Below are 14,406 nucleotides of genomic sequence, written 5' to 3' on the forward strand. Positions count from 1 at the left end.
GTTTTTAGTGCTCCACAATCCGAGGGCGTATCGCTCAAAGTTTCAATTTGCATTGACGTTGTGGACTACGACCACACCAGGTTGAAAGCACCCGATCTCGTTCGATCTCGGAAGTTCAGCAACCTCGGGCTTGGTCAGTACTTGGATGGGTGACCGCCTAGGAATACCAAGTGTTGTAGTCACTTTTTTGTTTTGTTTTTAGTGCTTCACAATCCGAGGGCGTATCGCTCAAAGTTTGAATTTGCATTGACGTTGTGGACTACGACCACACCAGGTTGAAATCACCCGATCTCGTTCGATCTCGGAAGTTAAGCAACCTCGGGCTTGGTCAGTACTTGGATGGGTGACCGCCTAGGAATACCAAGTGTTGCAGTCTCGTTTTTTTAGTGCATGAGAAACCGAGGTCGCTTCGATCAAAGTTTGAATTTGCAAGGAGATTGTGGACTACGACCACACCAGGTTGAAAGCACCCGATCTCGTTCGATCTCGGAAGTTAAGCAACCTCGGGCTTGGTCAGTACTTGGATGGGTGACCGCCTAGGAATACCAAGTGTTGTAGTCTCGTTTTTTTAGTGCATGAGAAACCGAGGTCGCTTCGATCAAAGTTTGAATTTGCATTGACGTTGTGGACTACGACCACACCAGGTTGAAAGCACCCGATCTCGTTCGATCTCGGAAGTTAAGCAACCTCGGGCTTGGTCAGTACTTGGATGGGTGACCGCCTAGGAATACCAAGTGTTGTAGTCACTTTTTTGTTTTTTTAGTGCTCCACAATCCGAGGTCGTATCGCTCAAAGTTTGAATTTGCATTGACGTTGTGGACTACGACCACACCAGGTTGAAAGCACCCGATCTCGTTCGATCTCGGAAGTTAAGCAACCTCGGGCTTGGTCAGTACTTGGATGGGTGACCGCCTAGGAATACCAAGTGTTGTGGTCACTTTTTTGTTTTGTTTTTAGTGCTCCACAATCCGAGGTCGTATCGCTCAAACTTTGAATAAGCATTGACGTTGTGGACTACGACCACACCAGGTTGAAAGCACCCGATCTCGTTCGATCTCGGAAGTTAAGCAACCTCGGGCTTGGTCAGTACTTGGATGGGTGACCGCCTAGGAATACCAAGTGTTGTAGTCACTTTTTTGTTTTGTTTTTAGTGCTCCAGAATCCGAGGTCGTATCGCCCAAAGTTTGAATTTGCAGAGACGTTCTGGACTACGACCACACCAGCTTGAAAGCACCCGATCTCGTTCGATCTCGGAAGTTAAGCAACCTCGGGCTTGGTCAATACTTGGATGGGTGACCGCCTAGGAATACCAAGTGTTGTAGTCACTTTTTTGTTTTGTTTTTAGTGCTCCACAATCCGAGGGCGTATCGCTCAAAGTTTCAATTTGCATTGACGTTGTGGACTACGACCACACCAGGTTGAAAGCACCCGATCTCGTTCGATCTCGGAAGTTAAGCAACCTCGGGCTTGGTCAGTACTTGGATGGGTGACCGCCTAGGAATACCAAGTGTTGTAGTCTCGTTTTTTTTAGTCCATGAGAAACCGAGGTCGCATCGATCAAAGTTTGAAATTGGAGGGAGGTTGTGGACTACGACCACACCAGGTTGAAAGCACCCGATCTCGTTCGATCTCGGAAGTTAAGCAACCTCGGTCTTGGTCAGTACTTGGATGGGTGACCGCCTAGGAATACCAAGTGTTGTGGTCACTTTTTTGTTTTGTTTTTAGTGCTCCACAATCCGAGGTCGTATCGCTCAAACTTTGAATAAGCATTGACGTTGTGGTACGACCACACCAGGTTGAAAGCACCCGATCTCGTTCGATCTCGGAAGTTAAGCAACCTCGGGCTTGGTCAGTACTTGGATGGGTGACCGCCTAGGAATACCAAGTGTTGTAGTCACTTTTTTGTTTTGTTTTTAGTGCTCCAGAATCCGAGGTCGTATCGCCCAAAGTTTGAATTTGCAGAGACGTTCTGGACTACGACCACACCAGGTTGAAAGCACCCGATCTCGTTCGATCTCGGAAGTTAAGCAACCTCGGGCTTGGTCAATACTTGGATGGGTGACCGCCTAGGAATACCAAGTGTTGTAGTCACTTTTTTGTTTTGTTTTTAGTGCTCCACAATCCGAGGGCGTATCGCTCAAAGTTTCAATTTGCATTGACGTTGTGGACTACGACCACACCAGGTTGAAAGCACCCGATCTCGTTCGATCTCGGAAGTTCAGCAACCTCGGGCTTGGTCAGTACTTGGATGGGTGACCGCCTAGGAATACCAAGTGTTGTAGTCTCGTTTTTTTAGTGCATGAGAAACCGAGGTCGCATCGATCAAAGTTTGAAATTGGAGGGAGGTTGTGGACTACGACCACACCAGGTTGAAAGCACCCGATCTCGTTCGATCTCGGAAGTTAAGCAACCTCGGTCTTGGTCAGTACTTGGATGGGTGACCGCCTAGGAATACCAAGTGTTGTAGTCTCGTTTTTTTAGTGCATGAGAAACCGAGGTCGCATCGATCAAAGTTTGAAATTGGAGGGAGGTTGTGGACTACGACCACACCAGGTTGAAAGCACCCGATCTCGTTCGATCTCGGAAGTTAAGCAACCTCGGTCTTGGTCAGTACTTGGATGGGTGACCGCCTAGGAATACCAAGTGTTGTAGTAACTTTTTTGTTTTGTTTTTAGTGCTCCACAATCCGAGGTCGTATCGCCCAAACTTTGAATTTGCAGAGACGTTCTGGACTACGACCACACCAGGTTGAAAGCACCCGATCTCGTTCGATCTCGGAAGTTAAGCAACCTCGGGCTTGGTCAGTACTTGGATGGGTGACCGCCTAGGAATACCAAGTGTTGTAGTCACTTTTTTGATTTGTTTTTAGTGCTCCACAATCCGAGGTCGTATCGCTCAAAGTTTGAATTTGCATTGACGTTGTGGACTACGACAACACCAGGTTGAAAGCACCCGATCTCGTTCGATCTCGGAAGTTAAGCAACCTCGGGCTTGGTCAGTACTTGGATGGGTGACCGCCTAGGAATACCAAGTGTTGTGGTCACTTTTTTGTTTTTTTAGTGCTCCACAATCCGAGGTCGTATCGCTCAAAGTTTGAATTTGCATTGACGTTGTGGACTACGACCACACCAGGTTGAAAGCACCCGATCTCGTTCGATCTCGGAAGTTAAGCAACCTCGGGCTTGGTCAGTACTTGGATGGGTGACCGCCTAGGAATACCAAGTGTTGTGGTCACTTTTTTGTTTTGTTTTTAGTGCTCCAGAATCCGAGGTCGTATCGCTCAAACTTTGAATTTGCATTGACGTTATGGACTACGACCACACCAGGTTGAAAGCACCCGATCTCGTTCGATCTCGGAAGTTAAGCAACCTCGGGCTTGGTCAGTACTTGGATGGGTGACCGCCTAGGAATACCAAGTGTTGTAGTCACTTTTTTGTTTTGTTTTTAGTGCTCCACAATCCGAGGGCGTATCGCTCAAACTTTGAATTTGCATTGACGTTGTGGACTACGACCACACCAGGTTGAAAGCACCCGATCTCGTTCGATCTCGGAAGTTCAGCAACCTCGGGCTTGGTCAGTACTTGGATGGGTGACCGCCTAGGAATACCAAGTGTTGTAGTCGCTTTTTTGTTTTGTTTTTAGTGCTCCACAATCCGAGGTCGTATCGCTCAAAGTTTGAATTTGCATTGACGTTGTGGACTACGACCACACCAGGTTGAAAGCACCCGATCTCGTTCGATCTCGGAAGTTAAGCAACCTCGGGCTTGGTCAGTACTTGGATGGGTGACCGCCTAGGAATACCAAGTGTTGTGGTCACTTTTTTGTTTTTTTAGTGCTCCACAATCCGAGGTCGTATCGCCCAAAGTTTGAATTTGCAGAAACGTTCTGGACTACGACCACACCAGGTTGAAAGCACCCGATCTCGTTCGATCTCGGAAGTTAAGCAACCTCGGGCTTGGTCAATACTTGGATGGGTGACCGCCTAGGAATACCAAGTGTTGTAGTCACTTTTTTGTTTTGTTTTTAGTGCTCCACAATCCGAGGGCGTATCGCTCAAAGTTTCAATTTGCATTTACGTTGTGGACTACGACCACACCAGGTTGAAAGCACCCGATCTCGTTCGATCTCGGAAGTTCAGCAACCTCGGGCTTGGTCAGTACTTGGATGGGTGACCGCCTAGGAATACCAAGTGTTGTAGTCTCGTTTTTTTAGTGCATGAGAAACCGAGGTCGCATCGATCAAAGTTTGAAATTGGAGGGAGGTTGTGGACTACGACCACACCAGGTTGAAAGCACCCGATCTCGTTCGATCTCGGAAGTTAAGCAACCTCGGGCTTGGTCAGTACTTGGATGGGTGACCGCCTAGGAATACCAAGTGTTGTAGTCACTTTTTTGTTTTGTTTTTAGTGCTCCACAATCCGAGGGCGTATCGCTCAAACTTTGAATTTGCATTGACGTTGTGGACTACGACCACACCAGGTTGAAAGCACCCGATCTCGTTCGATCTCGGAAGTTCAGCAACCTCGGGCTTGGTCAGTACTTGGATGGGTGACCGCCTAGGAATACCAAGTGTTGTAGTCGCTTTTTTGTTTTGTTTTTAGTGCTCCACAATCCGAGGTCGTATCGCTCAAACTTTGAATTTGCATTGACGTTGTGGACTACGACCACACCAGGTTGAAAGCACCCGATCTCGTTCGATCTCGGAAGTTAAGCAACCTCGGGCTTGGTCAGTACTTGGATGGGTGACCGCCTAGGAATACCAAGTGTTGTGGTCACTTTTTTGTTTTTTTAGTGCTCCACAATCCGAGGTCGTATCGCTCAAACTTTGAATTTGCATTGACGTTGTGGACTACGACCACACCAGGTTGAAAGCACCCGATCTCGTTCGATCTCGGAAGTTAAGCAACCTCGGGCTTGGTCAGTACTTGGATGGGTGACCGCCTAGGAATACCAAGTGTTGTGGTCACTTTTTTGTTTTGTTGTTAGTGCTCCACAATCCGAGGTCGTATCGCTCAAACTTTGAATAAGCATTGACGTTGTGGACTACGACCACACCAGGTTGAAAGCACCCGATCTCGTTCGATCTCGGAAGTCAAGCAACCTCGGGCTTGGTCAGTACTTGGATGGGTGACCGCCTAGGAATACCAAGTGTTGTAGTCACTTTTTTGTTTTGTTTTTAGTGCTCCACAATCCAAGAGCGTATCGCTCAAAGTTTGAATTTGCATTGACGTTGTGGACTACGACCACACCAGGTTGAAAGCACCCGATCTCGTTCGATCTCGGAAGTTCAGCAACCTCGGGCTTGGTCAGTACTTGGATGGGTGACCGCCTAGGAATACCAAGTGTTGTAGTCTCGTTTTTTTAGTGCATGAGAAACCGAGGTCGCATCGATCAAAGTTTGAAATTGGAGGGAGGTTGTGGACTACGACCACACCAGGTTGAAAGCACCCGATCTCGTTCGATCTCGGAAGTTAAGCAACCTCGGGCTTGGTCAGTACTTGGATGGGTGACCGCCTAGGAATACCAAGTGTTGTAGTCACTTTTTTGTTTTGTTTTTAGTGCTCCACAATCCGAGGTCGTATCGCCCAAAGTTTGAATTTGCAGAGACGTTCTGGACTACGACCACACCAGGTTGAAAGCACCCGATCTCGTTCGATCTCGGAAGTTAAGCAACCTCGGGCTTGGTCAGTACTTGCATGGGTGACCGCCTAGGAATACCAAGTGTTGTAGTCACTTTTTTGTTTTGTTTTTAGTGCTTCACAATCCGAGGGCGTATCGCTCAAAGTTTGAATTTGCATTGACGTTGTGGACTACGACCACACCAGCTTGAAATCACCCGATCTCGTTCGATCTCGGAAGTTAAGCAACCTCGGGCTTGGTCAGTACTTGGATGGGTGACCGCCTAGGAATACCAAGTGTTGCAGTCTCGTTTTTTTAGTGCATGAGAAACCGAGGTCGCTTCGATCAAAGTTTGAATTTGCAAGGAGGTTGTGGACTACGACCACACCAGGTTGAAAGCACCCGATCTCGTTCGATCTCGGAAGTTAAGCAACCTCGGCCTTGGTCAGTACTTGGATGGGTGACCGCCTAGGAATACCAAGTGTTGTAGTCTCGTTTTTTTTTGTGCATGAGAAACCGAGGTCGTATCGCCCAAAGTTTGAATTTGCAGAGCCGTTCTGGACTACGACCACACCAGGTTGAAAGCACCCGATCTCGTTCGATCTCGGAAGTTAAGCAACCTCGGGCTTGGTCAGTACTTGGATGGGTGACCGCCTAGGAATACCAAGTGTTGTAGTCACTTTTTTGTTTTTTTAGTGCTCCACAATCCGAGGTCGTATCGCTCAAAGTTTCAATTTGCATTGACGTTGTGGACTACGACCACACCAGGTTGAAAGCACCCGATCTCGTTTGATCTCGGAAGTTAAGCAACCTCGGGCTTGGTCAGTACTTGGATGGGTGACCGCCTAGGAATACCAAGTGTTGTGGTCACTTTTTTGTTTTGTTTTTAGTGCTCCACAATCCGAGGTCGTATCGCTCAAACTTTGAATAAGCATTGACGTTGTGGACTACGACCACACCAGGTTGAAAGCACCCGATCTCGTTCGATCTCGGAAGTTAAGCAACCTCGGGCTTGGTCAGTACTTGGATGGGTGACCGCCTAGGAATACCAAGTGTTGTAGTCACTTTTTTGTTTTGTTTTTAGTGCTCCAGAATCCGAGGTAGTATCGCCCAAAGTTTGAATTTGCAGAGACGTTCTGGACTACGACCACACCAGGTTGAAAGCACCCGATCTCGTTCGATCTCGGAAGTTAAGCAACCTCGGGCTTGGTCAGTACTTGGATGGGTGACCGCCTAGGAATACCAAGTGTTGTAGTCCCTTTTTTGTTTTGTTTTTAGTGCTCCACAATCCGAGGGCGTATCGCTCAAAGTTTCAATTTGCATTGACGTTGTGGACTACGACCACACCAGGTTGAAAGCACCCGATCTCGTTTGATCTCGGAAGTTCAGCAACCTCAGGCTTGGTCAGGACTTGTATGGGTGACCGCCTAGGAATACCAAGTGTTGTAGTCTCGTTTTTTTAGTGCATAAGAAACCGAGGTCGCATCGATCAAAGTTTGAAATTGCATTGACGTTGTGGACTACGACCACACCAGGTTGAAAGCACCCGATCTCGTTCGATCTCGGAAGTTAAGCAACCTCGGGCTTGGTCAGTACTTGGATGGGTGACCGCCTAGGAATACCAAGTGTTGTAGTCACTTTTTTGTTTTGTTTTTAGTGCTCCACAATCCGAGGGCGTATCGCTCAAAGTTTGAATTTGCATTGACGTTGTGGACTACGACCACACCAGGTTGAAAGCACCCGTTCTCGTTCGATCTCGGAAGTTCAGCAACCTCGGGCTTGGTCAGTACTTGGATGGGTGACCGCCTAGGAATACCAAGTGTTGTAGTCGCTTTTTTGTTTTGTTTTTAGTGCTCCACAATCCGAGGTCGTATCGCTCAAAGTTTGAATTTGCATTGACGTTGTGGACTACGACCACACCAGGTTGAAAGCACCCGATCTCGTTCGATCTCGGAAGTTAAGCAACCTCGGGCTTGGTCAGTACTTGGATGGGTGACCGCCTAGGAATACCAAGTGTTGTGGTCACTTTTTTGTTTTTTTAGTGCTCCACAATCCGAGGTCGTATCGCTCAAACTTTGAATTTGCATTGACGTTCTGGACTACGACCACACCAGGTTGAAAGCACCCGATCTCGTTCGATCTCGGAAGTTAAGCAACCTCGCGCTTGGTCAGTACTTGGATGGGTGACCGCCTAGGAATACCAAGTGTTGTAGTCACTTTTTTGTTTTGTTTTTAGTGCTTCACAATCCGAGGGCGTATCGCCCAAAGTTTGAATTTGCATTGACGTTGTGGACTACGACCACACCAGGTTGAAAGCACCCGATCTCGTTCGATCTCGTAAGTTAAGCATCCTCGGGCTTGGTCAGTACTTGGATGGGTGACCGCCTAGGAATACCAAGTGTTGTAGTCGCTTTTTTGTTTTGTTTTTAGTGCTCCAGAATCCGAGGTCGTATCGATCAAAGTTTGAATTTGCATTGACGTTGTGGACTACGACCACACCAGGTTGAAAGCACCCGATCTCGTTCGATCTCGGAAGTTAAGCAACCTCGGGCTTGGTCAGTACTTGGATGGGTGACCGCTTAGAAATACCAAGTGTTGTAGTCACTTTTTTGTTTTGTTTTTAGTGCTCCACAATCCGAGGTCGTATCGCCCAAAGTTTGAATTTGCAGAAACGTTCTGGACTACGACCACACCAGGTTGAAAGCACCCGATCTCGTTCGATCTCGGAAGTTAAGCAACCTCGGGCTTGGTCAGTACTTGGATGGGTGACCGCCTAGGAATACCAAGTGTTGTAGTCACTTTTTTGTTTTGTTTTTAGTGCTCCACAATCCGAGGTCGTATCGATCAAAGTTTCAATTTGCATTGACGTTGTGGACTACGACCACACCAGCTTGAAAGCACCCGATCTCGTTCGATCTCGGAAGTTAAGCAACCTCGGGCTTGGTCAGTACTTGGATGGGTGACCGCCTAGGAATACCAAGTGTTGTAGTCACTTTTTTGTTTTTAGTGCTCCACAATCCGAGGTCGTATCGCTCAAACTTTGAATTTGCATTGACGTTATGGACTACGACCACACCAGGTTGAAAGCACCCGATCTCGTTCGATCTCGGAAGTTAAGCAACCTCAGGCTTGGTCAGGTCTTGTATGGGTGACCGCCTAGGAATACCAAGTGTTGTAGTCTCGTTTTTTTAGTGCATAAGAAACCGAGGTCGCATCGATCAAAGTTTGAAATTGCATTGACGTTGTGGACTACGACCACACCAGGTTGAAAGCACCCGATCTCGTTCGATCTCGGAAGTTAAGCAACCTCGGGCTTGGTCAGTACTTGGATGGGTGACCGCCTAGGAATACCAAGTGTTGTAGTCACTTTTTTGTTTTGTTTTTAGTGCTCCACAATCCGAGGTCGTATCGCCCAAAGTTTGAATTTGCAGAGACGTTCTGGACTACGACCACACCAGGTTGAAAGCACCCGATCTCGTTCGATCTCGGAAGTTAAGCAACCTCGGGCTTGGTCAGTACTTGGATGGGTGACCGCCTAAGAATACCAAGTGTTGTAGTAACTTTTTTGTTTTGTTTTTAGTGCTCCACAATCCGAGGTCGTATCGCTCAAACTTTGAATTTGCATTGACGTTATGGACTACGACCACACCAGGTTGAAAGCACCCGATCTCGTTCGATCTCGGAAGTTAAGCAACCTCGGGCTTGGTCAGTACTTGGATGGGTGACCGCCTAGGAATACCAAGTGTTGTAGTCACTTTTTTGTTTTGTTTTTAGTGCTCCACAATCCGAAGGCGTATCGCTCAAAGTTTGAATTTGCATTGACGTTGTGGACTACGACCACACCAGGTTGAAAGCACCCGTTCTCGTTCGATCTCGGAAGTTAAGCAACCTCGGGCTTGGTCAGTACTTGGATGGGTGACCGCCTAGGAATACCAAGTGTTGTAGTCGCTTTTTTGTTTTGTTTTTAGTGCTCCACAATCCGAGGTCGTATCGCCCAAAGTTTGAATTTGCATTGACGTTGTGGACTACGACCACACCAGGTTGAAAGCACCCGATCTCGTTCGATCTCGGAAGTTAAGCAACCTCGGGCTTGGTCAGTACTTGGATGGGTGACCGCCTAGGAATACCAAGTGTTGTGGTCACTTTTTTGTTTTTTTAGTGCTCCACAATCCGAGGTCGTATCGCTCAAACTTTGAATTTGCATTGACGTTGTGGACTACGACCACACCAGGTTGAAAGCACCCGATCTCGTTCGATCTCGGAAGTTAAGCAACCTCGGGCTTGGTCAGTACTTGGATGGGTGACCGCCTAGGAATACCAAGTGTTGTGGTCACTTTTTTGTTTTGTTTTTAGTGCTCCACAATCCGAGGTCGTATCGCTCAAACTTTGAATAAGCATTGACGTTGTGGACTACGGCCACACCAGGTTGAAAGCACCCGATCTCGTTCGATCTCGGAAGTTAAGCAACCTCGGGCTTGGTCAGTACTTGGATGGGTGACCGCCTAGGAATACCAAGTGTTGTAGTCACTTTTTTGTTTTGTTTTTAGTGCTCCACAATCCGAGGTCGTATCGATCAAAGTTTCAATTTGCATTGACGTTGTGGACTACGACCACACCAGGTTGAAAGCACCCGATCTCGTTCGATCTCGGAAGTTAAGCAACCTCGGGCTTGGTCAGTACTTGGATGGGTGACCGCCTAGGAATACCAAGTGTTGTAGTCACTTTTTTGTTTTTAGTGCTCCACAATCCGAGGTCGTATCGATCAAAGTTTCAATTTGCATTGACGTTGTGGACTACGACCACACCAGGTTGAAAGCACCCGATCTCGTTCGATCTCGGAAGTTAAGCAACCTCGGGCTTGGTCAGGACTTGTATGGGTGACCGCCTAGGAATACCAAGTGTTGTAGTCTCGTTTTTTTAGTGCATAAGAAACCGAGGTCGCATCGATCAAAGTTTGAAATTGCATTGACGTTGTGGACTACGACCACACCAGGTTGAAAGCACCCGATCTCGTTCGATCTCGGAAGTTAAGCAACCTCGGGCTTGGTCAGTACTTGGATGGGTGACCGCCTAGGAATACCAAGTGTTGTAGTCACTTTTTTGTTTTGTTTTTAGTGCTCCACAATCCGAGGTCGTATCGCCCAAAGTTTGAATTTGCAGAGACGTTCTGGACTACGACCACACCAGGTTGAAAGCACCCGATCTCGTTCGATCTCGGAAGTTAAGCAACCTCGGGCTTGGTCAGTACTTGGATGGGTGACCGCCTAAGAATACCAAGTGTTGTAGTAACTTTTTTGTTTTGTTTTTAGTGCTCCACAATCCGAGGTCGTATCGCTCAAACTTTGAATTTGCATTGACGTTATGGACTACGACCACACCAGGTTGAAAGCACCCGATCTCGTTCGATCTCGGAAGTTAAGCAACCTCGGGCTTGGTCAGTACTTGGATGGGTGACCGCCTAGGAATACCAAGTGTTGTAGTCACTTTTTTGTTTTGTTTTTAGTGCTCCACAATCCGAGGGCGTATCGCTCAAAGTTTGAATTTGCATTGACGTTGTGGACTACGACCACACCAGGTTGAAAGCACCCGTTCTCGTTCGATCTCGGAAGTTCAGCAACCTCGGGCTTGGTCAGTACTTGGATGGGTGACCGCCTAGGAATACCAAGTGTTGTAGTCGCTTTTTTGTTTTGTTTTTAGTGCTCCACAATCCGAGGTCGTATCGCTCAAAGTTTGAATTTGCATTGACGTTGTGGACTACGACCACACCAGGTTGAAAGCACCCGATCTCGTTCGATCTCGGAAGTTAAGCAACCTCGGGCTTGGTCAGTACTTGGATGGGTGACCGCCTAGGAATACCAACTGTTGTGGTCACTTTTTTGTTTTTTTAGTGCTCCACAATCCGAGGTCGTATCGCTCAAACTTTGAATTTGCATTGACGTTGTGGACTACGACCACACCAGGTTGAAAGCACCCGATCTCGTTCGATCTCGGAAGTTAAGCAACCTCGGGCTTGGTCAGTACTTGGATGGGTGACCGCCTAGGAATACCAAGTGTTGTGGTCACTTTTTTGTTTTGTTTTTAGTGCTCCACAATCCGAGGTCGTATCGCTCAAACATTGAATAAGCATTGACGTTGTGGACTACGGCCACACCAGGTTGAAAGCACCCGATCTCGTTCGATCTCGGAAGTTAAGCAACCTCGGGCTTGGTCAGTACTTGGATGGGTGACCGCCTAGGAATACCAAGTGTTGTAGTCACTTTTTTGTTTTGTTTTTAGTGCTCCACAATCCGAGGTCGTATCGCCCAAAGTTTGAATTTGCAGAGACGTTCTGGACTACGACCACACCAGGTTGAAAGCACCCGATCTCGTTCGATCTCGGAAGTTAAGCAACCTCGGGCTTGGTCAGTACTTGGATGGGTGACCGCCTAGGAATACCAAGTGTTGTAGTCTCGTTTTTTTAGTGCATGAGAAACCGAGGTCGCTTCGATCAAAGTTTGAATTTGCAGAGAGGTTGTGGACTACGACCACACCAGGTTGAAAGCACCCGATCTCGTTCGATCTCGGAAGTTAAGCAACCTCGGGCTTGGTCAGTACTTGGATGGGTGACCGCCTAGGAATACCAAGTGTTGTAGTCACTTTTTTGTTTTGTTTTTTGTGCTCCACAATCCGAGGTCGTATCGCCCAAAGTTTGAATTTGCAGAGACGTTCTGGACTACGACCACACCAGGTTGAAAGCACCCGATCTCGTTCGATCTCGGAAGTTAAGCAACCTCGGGCTTGGTCAGTACTTGGATGGGTGACCGCCTAGGAATACCAAGTGTTGTAGTCTCGTTTTTTTAGTGCATGAGAAACCGCGGTCGCTTCGATCAAAGTTTGAATTTGCAGAGAGGTTGTGGACTACGACCACACCAGGTTGAAAGCACCCGATCTCGTTCGATCTCGGAAGTTAAGCAACCTCGGGCTTGATCAGTACTTGGATGGGTGACCGCCTAGGAATACCAAGTGTTGTAGTCACTTTTTTGTTTTGTTTTTAGTGCTTCACAATCCGGGGGCGTATCGCTCAAAGTTTGAATTTGCATTGACGTTGTGGACTACGACCACACCAGGTTGAAAGCACCCGATCTCGTTCGATCTCGGAAGTTAAGCAACCTCGCGCTTGGTCAGTACTTGGATGGGTGACCGCCTAGGAATACCAAGTGTTGTAGTCACTTTTTTGTTTTGTTTTTAGTGCTCCACAATCCGAGGTCGTATCGCTCAAACTTTGAATTTGCATTGACGTCATGGACTACGACCACACCAGGTTGAAAGCACCCGATCTCGTTCGATCTCGGAAGTTAAGCAACCTCGGGCTTGGTCAGTACTTGGATGGGTGACCGCCTAGGAATACCAAGTGTTGTAGTCACTTTTTTGTTTTGTTTTTAGTGCTCCACAATCCGAAGGCGTATCGCTCAAAGTTTGAATTTGCATTGACGTTGTGGACTACGACCACACCAGGTTGAAAGCACCCGTTCTCGTTCGATCTCGGAAGTTCAGCAACCTCGGGCTTGGTCAGTACTTGGATGGGTGACCGCCTAGGAATACCAAGTGTTGTAGTCGCTTTTTTGTTTTGTTTTTAGTGCTCCACAATCCGAGGTCGTATCGCCCAAAGTTTGAATTTGCATTGACGTTGTGGACTACGACCACACCAGGTTGAAAGCACCCGATCTCGTTCGATCTCGGAAGTTAAGCAACCTCGGGCTTGGTCAGTACTTGGATGGGTGACCGCCTAGGAATACCAAGTGTTGTGGTCACTTTTTTGTTTTTTTAGTGCTCCACAATCCGAGGTCGTATCGCTCAAACTTTGAATTTGCATTGACGTTGTGGACTACGACCACACCAGGTTGAAAGCACCCGATCTCGTTCGATCTCGGAAGTTAAGCAACCTCGGGCTTGGTCAGTACTTGGATGGGTGACCGCCTAGGAATACCAAGTGTTGTGGTCACTTTTTTGTTTTGTTTTTAGTGCTCCACAATCCGAGGTCGTATCGCTCAAACTTTGAATAAGCATTGACGTTGTGGACTACGGCCACACCAGGTTGAAAGCACCCGATCTCGTTCGATCTCGGAAGTTAAGCAACCTCGGGCTTGGTCAGTACTTGGATGGGTGACCGCCTAGGAATACCAAGTGTTGTAGTCGCTTTTTTGTTTTGTTTTTAGTGCTCCACAATCCGAGGTCGTATCGCCCAAAGTTTGAATTTGCATTGACGTTGTGGACTACGACCACACCAGGTTGAAAGCACCCGATCTCGTTCGATCTCGGAAGTTAAGCAACCTCGGGCTTGGTCAGTACTTGGATGGGTGACCGCCTAGGAATACCAAGTGTTGTGGTCACTTTTTTGTTTTTTTAGTGCTCCACAATCCGAGGTCGTATCGCTCAAACTTTGAATTTGCATTGACGTTGTGGACTACGACCACACCAGGTTGAAAGCACCCGATCTCGTTCGATCTCGGAAGTTAAGCAACCTCGGGCTTGGTCAGTACTTGGATGGGTGACCGCCTAGGAATACCAAGTGTTGTGGTCACTTTTTTGTTTTGTTTTTAGTGCTCCACAATCCGAGGTCGTATCGCTCAAACTTTGAATAAGCATTGACGTTGTGGACTACGGCCACACCAGGTTGAAAGCACCCGATCTCGTTCGATCTCGGAAGTTAAGCAACCTCGGGCTTGGTCAGTACTTGGATGGGTGACCGCCTAGGAATACCAAGTGTTGTAGTCACTTTTTTGTTTTGTTTTTAGTGCTCCACAATCCG

General features: G+C 47.6%; 73 non-coding genes and 2 pseudogenes across 73 annotated transcripts; all 75 read left to right on the forward strand.

Annotated features, from left to right (window-relative positions):
- The first annotated feature begins 63 nt into the window (after positions 1 to 63).
- On the forward strand, positions 64 to 182 carry LOC145210252 (5S ribosomal RNA). The gene has a single exon (XR_013855728.1). It is a non-coding gene; the product is annotated as a 5S ribosomal RNA (ribosomal RNA).
- A 75-nt stretch (positions 183 to 257) lies between these two features.
- On the forward strand, positions 258 to 376 carry LOC145210344 (5S ribosomal RNA). The gene has a single exon (XR_013855815.1). It is a non-coding gene; the product is annotated as a 5S ribosomal RNA (ribosomal RNA).
- A 66-nt stretch (positions 377 to 442) lies between these two features.
- Positions 443 to 561, forward strand: LOC145210163 (5S ribosomal RNA). Its single transcript, XR_013855645.1, has one exon. It is a non-coding gene; the product is annotated as a 5S ribosomal RNA (ribosomal RNA).
- A 66-nt stretch (positions 562 to 627) lies between these two features.
- LOC145211273 (5S ribosomal RNA) lies at positions 628 to 746 on the forward strand. Its single transcript, XR_013856579.1, has one exon. It is a non-coding gene; the product is annotated as a 5S ribosomal RNA (ribosomal RNA).
- Positions 747 to 818: 72 nt separating this feature from the next.
- Positions 819 to 937, forward strand: LOC145209862 (5S ribosomal RNA). Its single transcript, XR_013855365.1, has one exon. It is a non-coding gene; the product is annotated as a 5S ribosomal RNA (ribosomal RNA).
- Positions 938 to 1,012: 75 nt separating this feature from the next.
- Positions 1,013 to 1,131, forward strand: LOC145211274 (5S ribosomal RNA). The gene has a single exon (XR_013856580.1). It is a non-coding gene; the product is annotated as a 5S ribosomal RNA (ribosomal RNA).
- Positions 1,132 to 1,206: 75 nt separating this feature from the next.
- LOC145210581 (5S ribosomal RNA) lies at positions 1,207 to 1,325 on the forward strand. The gene has a single exon (XR_013856038.1). It is a non-coding gene; the product is annotated as a 5S ribosomal RNA (ribosomal RNA).
- A 75-nt stretch (positions 1,326 to 1,400) lies between these two features.
- LOC145210175 (5S ribosomal RNA) lies at positions 1,401 to 1,519 on the forward strand. Its single transcript, XR_013855656.1, has one exon. It is a non-coding gene; the product is annotated as a 5S ribosomal RNA (ribosomal RNA).
- A 67-nt stretch (positions 1,520 to 1,586) lies between these two features.
- LOC145210349 (5S ribosomal RNA) lies at positions 1,587 to 1,705 on the forward strand. Its single transcript, XR_013855819.1, has one exon. It is a non-coding gene; the product is annotated as a 5S ribosomal RNA (ribosomal RNA).
- A 73-nt stretch (positions 1,706 to 1,778) lies between these two features.
- On the forward strand, positions 1,779 to 1,897 carry LOC145210515 (5S ribosomal RNA). The gene has a single exon (XR_013855976.1). It is a non-coding gene; the product is annotated as a 5S ribosomal RNA (ribosomal RNA).
- Positions 1,898 to 1,972: 75 nt separating this feature from the next.
- Positions 1,973 to 2,091, forward strand: LOC145210119 (5S ribosomal RNA). The gene has a single exon (XR_013855604.1). It is a non-coding gene; the product is annotated as a 5S ribosomal RNA (ribosomal RNA).
- A 75-nt stretch (positions 2,092 to 2,166) lies between these two features.
- Positions 2,167 to 2,285, forward strand: LOC145210172 (5S ribosomal RNA). The gene has a single exon (XR_013855653.1). It is a non-coding gene; the product is annotated as a 5S ribosomal RNA (ribosomal RNA).
- A 66-nt stretch (positions 2,286 to 2,351) lies between these two features.
- Positions 2,352 to 2,470, forward strand: LOC145210033 (5S ribosomal RNA). Its single transcript, XR_013855524.1, has one exon. It is a non-coding gene; the product is annotated as a 5S ribosomal RNA (ribosomal RNA).
- Positions 2,471 to 2,536: 66 nt separating this feature from the next.
- On the forward strand, positions 2,537 to 2,655 carry LOC145210484 (5S ribosomal RNA). Its single transcript, XR_013855946.1, has one exon. It is a non-coding gene; the product is annotated as a 5S ribosomal RNA (ribosomal RNA).
- Positions 2,656 to 2,730: 75 nt separating this feature from the next.
- On the forward strand, positions 2,731 to 2,849 carry LOC145211275 (5S ribosomal RNA). Its single transcript, XR_013856581.1, has one exon. It is a non-coding gene; the product is annotated as a 5S ribosomal RNA (ribosomal RNA).
- Positions 2,850 to 2,924: 75 nt separating this feature from the next.
- Positions 2,925 to 3,043, forward strand: LOC145210157 (5S ribosomal RNA). Its single transcript, XR_013855639.1, has one exon. It is a non-coding gene; the product is annotated as a 5S ribosomal RNA (ribosomal RNA).
- A 72-nt stretch (positions 3,044 to 3,115) lies between these two features.
- On the forward strand, positions 3,116 to 3,234 carry LOC145209864 (5S ribosomal RNA). Its single transcript, XR_013855366.1, has one exon. It is a non-coding gene; the product is annotated as a 5S ribosomal RNA (ribosomal RNA).
- A 75-nt stretch (positions 3,235 to 3,309) lies between these two features.
- LOC145211276 (5S ribosomal RNA) lies at positions 3,310 to 3,428 on the forward strand. The gene has a single exon (XR_013856582.1). It is a non-coding gene; the product is annotated as a 5S ribosomal RNA (ribosomal RNA).
- Positions 3,429 to 3,503: 75 nt separating this feature from the next.
- On the forward strand, positions 3,504 to 3,622 carry LOC145210350 (5S ribosomal RNA). The gene has a single exon (XR_013855820.1). It is a non-coding gene; the product is annotated as a 5S ribosomal RNA (ribosomal RNA).
- A 75-nt stretch (positions 3,623 to 3,697) lies between these two features.
- On the forward strand, positions 3,698 to 3,816 carry LOC145209866 (5S ribosomal RNA). Its single transcript, XR_013855368.1, has one exon. It is a non-coding gene; the product is annotated as a 5S ribosomal RNA (ribosomal RNA).
- A 72-nt stretch (positions 3,817 to 3,888) lies between these two features.
- Positions 3,889 to 4,007, forward strand: LOC145210120 (5S ribosomal RNA). Its single transcript, XR_013855605.1, has one exon. It is a non-coding gene; the product is annotated as a 5S ribosomal RNA (ribosomal RNA).
- Positions 4,008 to 4,082: 75 nt separating this feature from the next.
- LOC145210173 (5S ribosomal RNA) lies at positions 4,083 to 4,201 on the forward strand. Its single transcript, XR_013855654.1, has one exon. It is a non-coding gene; the product is annotated as a 5S ribosomal RNA (ribosomal RNA).
- Positions 4,202 to 4,267: 66 nt separating this feature from the next.
- Positions 4,268 to 4,386, forward strand: LOC145211278 (5S ribosomal RNA). Its single transcript, XR_013856584.1, has one exon. It is a non-coding gene; the product is annotated as a 5S ribosomal RNA (ribosomal RNA).
- A 75-nt stretch (positions 4,387 to 4,461) lies between these two features.
- LOC145210351 (5S ribosomal RNA) lies at positions 4,462 to 4,580 on the forward strand. Its single transcript, XR_013855821.1, has one exon. It is a non-coding gene; the product is annotated as a 5S ribosomal RNA (ribosomal RNA).
- Positions 4,581 to 4,655: 75 nt separating this feature from the next.
- On the forward strand, positions 4,656 to 4,774 carry LOC145209867 (5S ribosomal RNA). The gene has a single exon (XR_013855369.1). It is a non-coding gene; the product is annotated as a 5S ribosomal RNA (ribosomal RNA).
- Positions 4,775 to 4,846: 72 nt separating this feature from the next.
- On the forward strand, positions 4,847 to 4,965 carry LOC145209868 (5S ribosomal RNA). Its single transcript, XR_013855370.1, has one exon. It is a non-coding gene; the product is annotated as a 5S ribosomal RNA (ribosomal RNA).
- Positions 4,966 to 5,040: 75 nt separating this feature from the next.
- On the forward strand, positions 5,041 to 5,159 carry LOC145209931 (5S ribosomal RNA). Its single transcript, XR_013855428.1, has one exon. It is a non-coding gene; the product is annotated as a 5S ribosomal RNA (ribosomal RNA).
- A 75-nt stretch (positions 5,160 to 5,234) lies between these two features.
- On the forward strand, positions 5,235 to 5,353 carry LOC145210174 (5S ribosomal RNA). The gene has a single exon (XR_013855655.1). It is a non-coding gene; the product is annotated as a 5S ribosomal RNA (ribosomal RNA).
- Positions 5,354 to 5,419: 66 nt separating this feature from the next.
- Positions 5,420 to 5,538, forward strand: LOC145211279 (5S ribosomal RNA). The gene has a single exon (XR_013856585.1). It is a non-coding gene; the product is annotated as a 5S ribosomal RNA (ribosomal RNA).
- Positions 5,539 to 5,613: 75 nt separating this feature from the next.
- On the forward strand, positions 5,614 to 5,732 carry LOC145209971 (5S ribosomal RNA). The gene has a single exon (XR_013855466.1). It is a non-coding gene; the product is annotated as a 5S ribosomal RNA (ribosomal RNA).
- A 75-nt stretch (positions 5,733 to 5,807) lies between these two features.
- LOC145210662 (5S ribosomal RNA) lies at positions 5,808 to 5,926 on the forward strand. Its single transcript, XR_013856114.1, has one exon. It is a non-coding gene; the product is annotated as a 5S ribosomal RNA (ribosomal RNA).
- A 66-nt stretch (positions 5,927 to 5,992) lies between these two features.
- On the forward strand, positions 5,993 to 6,111 carry LOC145210109 (5S ribosomal RNA). The gene has a single exon (XR_013855594.1). It is a non-coding gene; the product is annotated as a 5S ribosomal RNA (ribosomal RNA).
- Positions 6,112 to 6,178: 67 nt separating this feature from the next.
- Positions 6,179 to 6,297, forward strand: LOC145211280 (5S ribosomal RNA). The gene has a single exon (XR_013856586.1). It is a non-coding gene; the product is annotated as a 5S ribosomal RNA (ribosomal RNA).
- Positions 6,298 to 6,369: 72 nt separating this feature from the next.
- LOC145209955 (5S ribosomal RNA) lies at positions 6,370 to 6,488 on the forward strand. Its single transcript, XR_013855451.1, has one exon. It is a non-coding gene; the product is annotated as a 5S ribosomal RNA (ribosomal RNA).
- A 75-nt stretch (positions 6,489 to 6,563) lies between these two features.
- LOC145211281 (5S ribosomal RNA) lies at positions 6,564 to 6,682 on the forward strand. The gene has a single exon (XR_013856587.1). It is a non-coding gene; the product is annotated as a 5S ribosomal RNA (ribosomal RNA).
- A 75-nt stretch (positions 6,683 to 6,757) lies between these two features.
- LOC145210988 (5S ribosomal RNA) lies at positions 6,758 to 6,876 on the forward strand. The gene has a single exon (XR_013856311.1). It is a non-coding gene; the product is annotated as a 5S ribosomal RNA (ribosomal RNA).
- A 75-nt stretch (positions 6,877 to 6,951) lies between these two features.
- Positions 6,952 to 7,070, forward strand: LOC145210833 (5S ribosomal RNA; annotated as a pseudogene).
- Positions 7,071 to 7,136: 66 nt separating this feature from the next.
- On the forward strand, positions 7,137 to 7,255 carry LOC145211282 (5S ribosomal RNA). The gene has a single exon (XR_013856588.1). It is a non-coding gene; the product is annotated as a 5S ribosomal RNA (ribosomal RNA).
- A 75-nt stretch (positions 7,256 to 7,330) lies between these two features.
- On the forward strand, positions 7,331 to 7,449 carry LOC145210682 (5S ribosomal RNA). The gene has a single exon (XR_013856132.1). It is a non-coding gene; the product is annotated as a 5S ribosomal RNA (ribosomal RNA).
- Positions 7,450 to 7,524: 75 nt separating this feature from the next.
- On the forward strand, positions 7,525 to 7,643 carry LOC145209869 (5S ribosomal RNA). Its single transcript, XR_013855371.1, has one exon. It is a non-coding gene; the product is annotated as a 5S ribosomal RNA (ribosomal RNA).
- A 72-nt stretch (positions 7,644 to 7,715) lies between these two features.
- Positions 7,716 to 7,834, forward strand: LOC145210405 (5S ribosomal RNA). Its single transcript, XR_013855872.1, has one exon. It is a non-coding gene; the product is annotated as a 5S ribosomal RNA (ribosomal RNA).
- Positions 7,835 to 7,909: 75 nt separating this feature from the next.
- LOC145210582 (5S ribosomal RNA) lies at positions 7,910 to 8,028 on the forward strand. The gene has a single exon (XR_013856039.1). It is a non-coding gene; the product is annotated as a 5S ribosomal RNA (ribosomal RNA).
- A 75-nt stretch (positions 8,029 to 8,103) lies between these two features.
- LOC145210221 (5S ribosomal RNA) lies at positions 8,104 to 8,222 on the forward strand. Its single transcript, XR_013855699.1, has one exon. It is a non-coding gene; the product is annotated as a 5S ribosomal RNA (ribosomal RNA).
- Positions 8,223 to 8,297: 75 nt separating this feature from the next.
- On the forward strand, positions 8,298 to 8,416 carry LOC145211284 (5S ribosomal RNA). Its single transcript, XR_013856590.1, has one exon. It is a non-coding gene; the product is annotated as a 5S ribosomal RNA (ribosomal RNA).
- A 75-nt stretch (positions 8,417 to 8,491) lies between these two features.
- On the forward strand, positions 8,492 to 8,610 carry LOC145210147 (5S ribosomal RNA). Its single transcript, XR_013855630.1, has one exon. It is a non-coding gene; the product is annotated as a 5S ribosomal RNA (ribosomal RNA).
- Positions 8,611 to 8,680: 70 nt separating this feature from the next.
- On the forward strand, positions 8,681 to 8,799 carry LOC145210828 (5S ribosomal RNA; annotated as a pseudogene).
- Positions 8,800 to 8,865: 66 nt separating this feature from the next.
- On the forward strand, positions 8,866 to 8,984 carry LOC145211285 (5S ribosomal RNA). Its single transcript, XR_013856591.1, has one exon. It is a non-coding gene; the product is annotated as a 5S ribosomal RNA (ribosomal RNA).
- Positions 8,985 to 9,059: 75 nt separating this feature from the next.
- On the forward strand, positions 9,060 to 9,178 carry LOC145210192 (5S ribosomal RNA). Its single transcript, XR_013855672.1, has one exon. It is a non-coding gene; the product is annotated as a 5S ribosomal RNA (ribosomal RNA).
- Positions 9,179 to 9,253: 75 nt separating this feature from the next.
- On the forward strand, positions 9,254 to 9,372 carry LOC145211286 (5S ribosomal RNA). The gene has a single exon (XR_013856592.1). It is a non-coding gene; the product is annotated as a 5S ribosomal RNA (ribosomal RNA).
- Positions 9,373 to 9,447: 75 nt separating this feature from the next.
- Positions 9,448 to 9,566, forward strand: LOC145210305 (5S ribosomal RNA). The gene has a single exon (XR_013855778.1). It is a non-coding gene; the product is annotated as a 5S ribosomal RNA (ribosomal RNA).
- A 75-nt stretch (positions 9,567 to 9,641) lies between these two features.
- On the forward strand, positions 9,642 to 9,760 carry LOC145209870 (5S ribosomal RNA). Its single transcript, XR_013855372.1, has one exon. It is a non-coding gene; the product is annotated as a 5S ribosomal RNA (ribosomal RNA).
- A 72-nt stretch (positions 9,761 to 9,832) lies between these two features.
- On the forward strand, positions 9,833 to 9,951 carry LOC145209871 (5S ribosomal RNA). The gene has a single exon (XR_013855373.1). It is a non-coding gene; the product is annotated as a 5S ribosomal RNA (ribosomal RNA).
- A 75-nt stretch (positions 9,952 to 10,026) lies between these two features.
- LOC145209809 (5S ribosomal RNA) lies at positions 10,027 to 10,145 on the forward strand. The gene has a single exon (XR_013855315.1). It is a non-coding gene; the product is annotated as a 5S ribosomal RNA (ribosomal RNA).
- A 75-nt stretch (positions 10,146 to 10,220) lies between these two features.
- LOC145211287 (5S ribosomal RNA) lies at positions 10,221 to 10,339 on the forward strand. Its single transcript, XR_013856593.1, has one exon. It is a non-coding gene; the product is annotated as a 5S ribosomal RNA (ribosomal RNA).
- Positions 10,340 to 10,409: 70 nt separating this feature from the next.
- LOC145210616 (5S ribosomal RNA) lies at positions 10,410 to 10,528 on the forward strand. The gene has a single exon (XR_013856071.1). It is a non-coding gene; the product is annotated as a 5S ribosomal RNA (ribosomal RNA).
- Positions 10,529 to 10,594: 66 nt separating this feature from the next.
- LOC145211288 (5S ribosomal RNA) lies at positions 10,595 to 10,713 on the forward strand. The gene has a single exon (XR_013856594.1). It is a non-coding gene; the product is annotated as a 5S ribosomal RNA (ribosomal RNA).
- A 75-nt stretch (positions 10,714 to 10,788) lies between these two features.
- LOC145210193 (5S ribosomal RNA) lies at positions 10,789 to 10,907 on the forward strand. The gene has a single exon (XR_013855673.1). It is a non-coding gene; the product is annotated as a 5S ribosomal RNA (ribosomal RNA).
- Positions 10,908 to 10,982: 75 nt separating this feature from the next.
- Positions 10,983 to 11,101, forward strand: LOC145211289 (5S ribosomal RNA). The gene has a single exon (XR_013856595.1). It is a non-coding gene; the product is annotated as a 5S ribosomal RNA (ribosomal RNA).
- A 75-nt stretch (positions 11,102 to 11,176) lies between these two features.
- LOC145210683 (5S ribosomal RNA) lies at positions 11,177 to 11,295 on the forward strand. Its single transcript, XR_013856133.1, has one exon. It is a non-coding gene; the product is annotated as a 5S ribosomal RNA (ribosomal RNA).
- Positions 11,296 to 11,370: 75 nt separating this feature from the next.
- On the forward strand, positions 11,371 to 11,489 carry LOC145210596 (5S ribosomal RNA). The gene has a single exon (XR_013856052.1). It is a non-coding gene; the product is annotated as a 5S ribosomal RNA (ribosomal RNA).
- Positions 11,490 to 11,561: 72 nt separating this feature from the next.
- LOC145209872 (5S ribosomal RNA) lies at positions 11,562 to 11,680 on the forward strand. The gene has a single exon (XR_013855374.1). It is a non-coding gene; the product is annotated as a 5S ribosomal RNA (ribosomal RNA).
- Positions 11,681 to 11,755: 75 nt separating this feature from the next.
- LOC145209810 (5S ribosomal RNA) lies at positions 11,756 to 11,874 on the forward strand. Its single transcript, XR_013855316.1, has one exon. It is a non-coding gene; the product is annotated as a 5S ribosomal RNA (ribosomal RNA).
- Positions 11,875 to 11,949: 75 nt separating this feature from the next.
- LOC145210187 (5S ribosomal RNA) lies at positions 11,950 to 12,068 on the forward strand. The gene has a single exon (XR_013855667.1). It is a non-coding gene; the product is annotated as a 5S ribosomal RNA (ribosomal RNA).
- A 66-nt stretch (positions 12,069 to 12,134) lies between these two features.
- On the forward strand, positions 12,135 to 12,253 carry LOC145211290 (5S ribosomal RNA). The gene has a single exon (XR_013856596.1). It is a non-coding gene; the product is annotated as a 5S ribosomal RNA (ribosomal RNA).
- A 75-nt stretch (positions 12,254 to 12,328) lies between these two features.
- Positions 12,329 to 12,447, forward strand: LOC145210198 (5S ribosomal RNA). The gene has a single exon (XR_013855678.1). It is a non-coding gene; the product is annotated as a 5S ribosomal RNA (ribosomal RNA).
- A 66-nt stretch (positions 12,448 to 12,513) lies between these two features.
- LOC145209724 (5S ribosomal RNA) lies at positions 12,514 to 12,632 on the forward strand. Its single transcript, XR_013855236.1, has one exon. It is a non-coding gene; the product is annotated as a 5S ribosomal RNA (ribosomal RNA).
- Positions 12,633 to 12,707: 75 nt separating this feature from the next.
- LOC145210406 (5S ribosomal RNA) lies at positions 12,708 to 12,826 on the forward strand. The gene has a single exon (XR_013855873.1). It is a non-coding gene; the product is annotated as a 5S ribosomal RNA (ribosomal RNA).
- A 75-nt stretch (positions 12,827 to 12,901) lies between these two features.
- On the forward strand, positions 12,902 to 13,020 carry LOC145211291 (5S ribosomal RNA). The gene has a single exon (XR_013856597.1). It is a non-coding gene; the product is annotated as a 5S ribosomal RNA (ribosomal RNA).
- Positions 13,021 to 13,095: 75 nt separating this feature from the next.
- On the forward strand, positions 13,096 to 13,214 carry LOC145210685 (5S ribosomal RNA). The gene has a single exon (XR_013856135.1). It is a non-coding gene; the product is annotated as a 5S ribosomal RNA (ribosomal RNA).
- A 75-nt stretch (positions 13,215 to 13,289) lies between these two features.
- On the forward strand, positions 13,290 to 13,408 carry LOC145209873 (5S ribosomal RNA). Its single transcript, XR_013855375.1, has one exon. It is a non-coding gene; the product is annotated as a 5S ribosomal RNA (ribosomal RNA).
- Positions 13,409 to 13,480: 72 nt separating this feature from the next.
- Positions 13,481 to 13,599, forward strand: LOC145209874 (5S ribosomal RNA). Its single transcript, XR_013855376.1, has one exon. It is a non-coding gene; the product is annotated as a 5S ribosomal RNA (ribosomal RNA).
- A 75-nt stretch (positions 13,600 to 13,674) lies between these two features.
- On the forward strand, positions 13,675 to 13,793 carry LOC145209933 (5S ribosomal RNA). The gene has a single exon (XR_013855430.1). It is a non-coding gene; the product is annotated as a 5S ribosomal RNA (ribosomal RNA).
- A 75-nt stretch (positions 13,794 to 13,868) lies between these two features.
- LOC145209875 (5S ribosomal RNA) lies at positions 13,869 to 13,987 on the forward strand. Its single transcript, XR_013855377.1, has one exon. It is a non-coding gene; the product is annotated as a 5S ribosomal RNA (ribosomal RNA).
- A 72-nt stretch (positions 13,988 to 14,059) lies between these two features.
- Positions 14,060 to 14,178, forward strand: LOC145209877 (5S ribosomal RNA). Its single transcript, XR_013855379.1, has one exon. It is a non-coding gene; the product is annotated as a 5S ribosomal RNA (ribosomal RNA).
- A 75-nt stretch (positions 14,179 to 14,253) lies between these two features.
- Positions 14,254 to 14,372, forward strand: LOC145209811 (5S ribosomal RNA). The gene has a single exon (XR_013855317.1). It is a non-coding gene; the product is annotated as a 5S ribosomal RNA (ribosomal RNA).
- The last annotated feature ends 34 nt before the right edge of the window (positions 14,373 to 14,406 follow it).

Source organism: Phallusia mammillata, chromosome 1 (genome assembly GCF_965637545.1).
Source record: "Phallusia mammillata chromosome 1, kaPhaMamm4.hap1.1, whole genome shotgun sequence".
Taxonomy (NCBI): Eukaryota; Metazoa; Chordata; class Ascidiacea; order Phlebobranchia; family Ascidiidae; genus Phallusia; species Phallusia mammillata.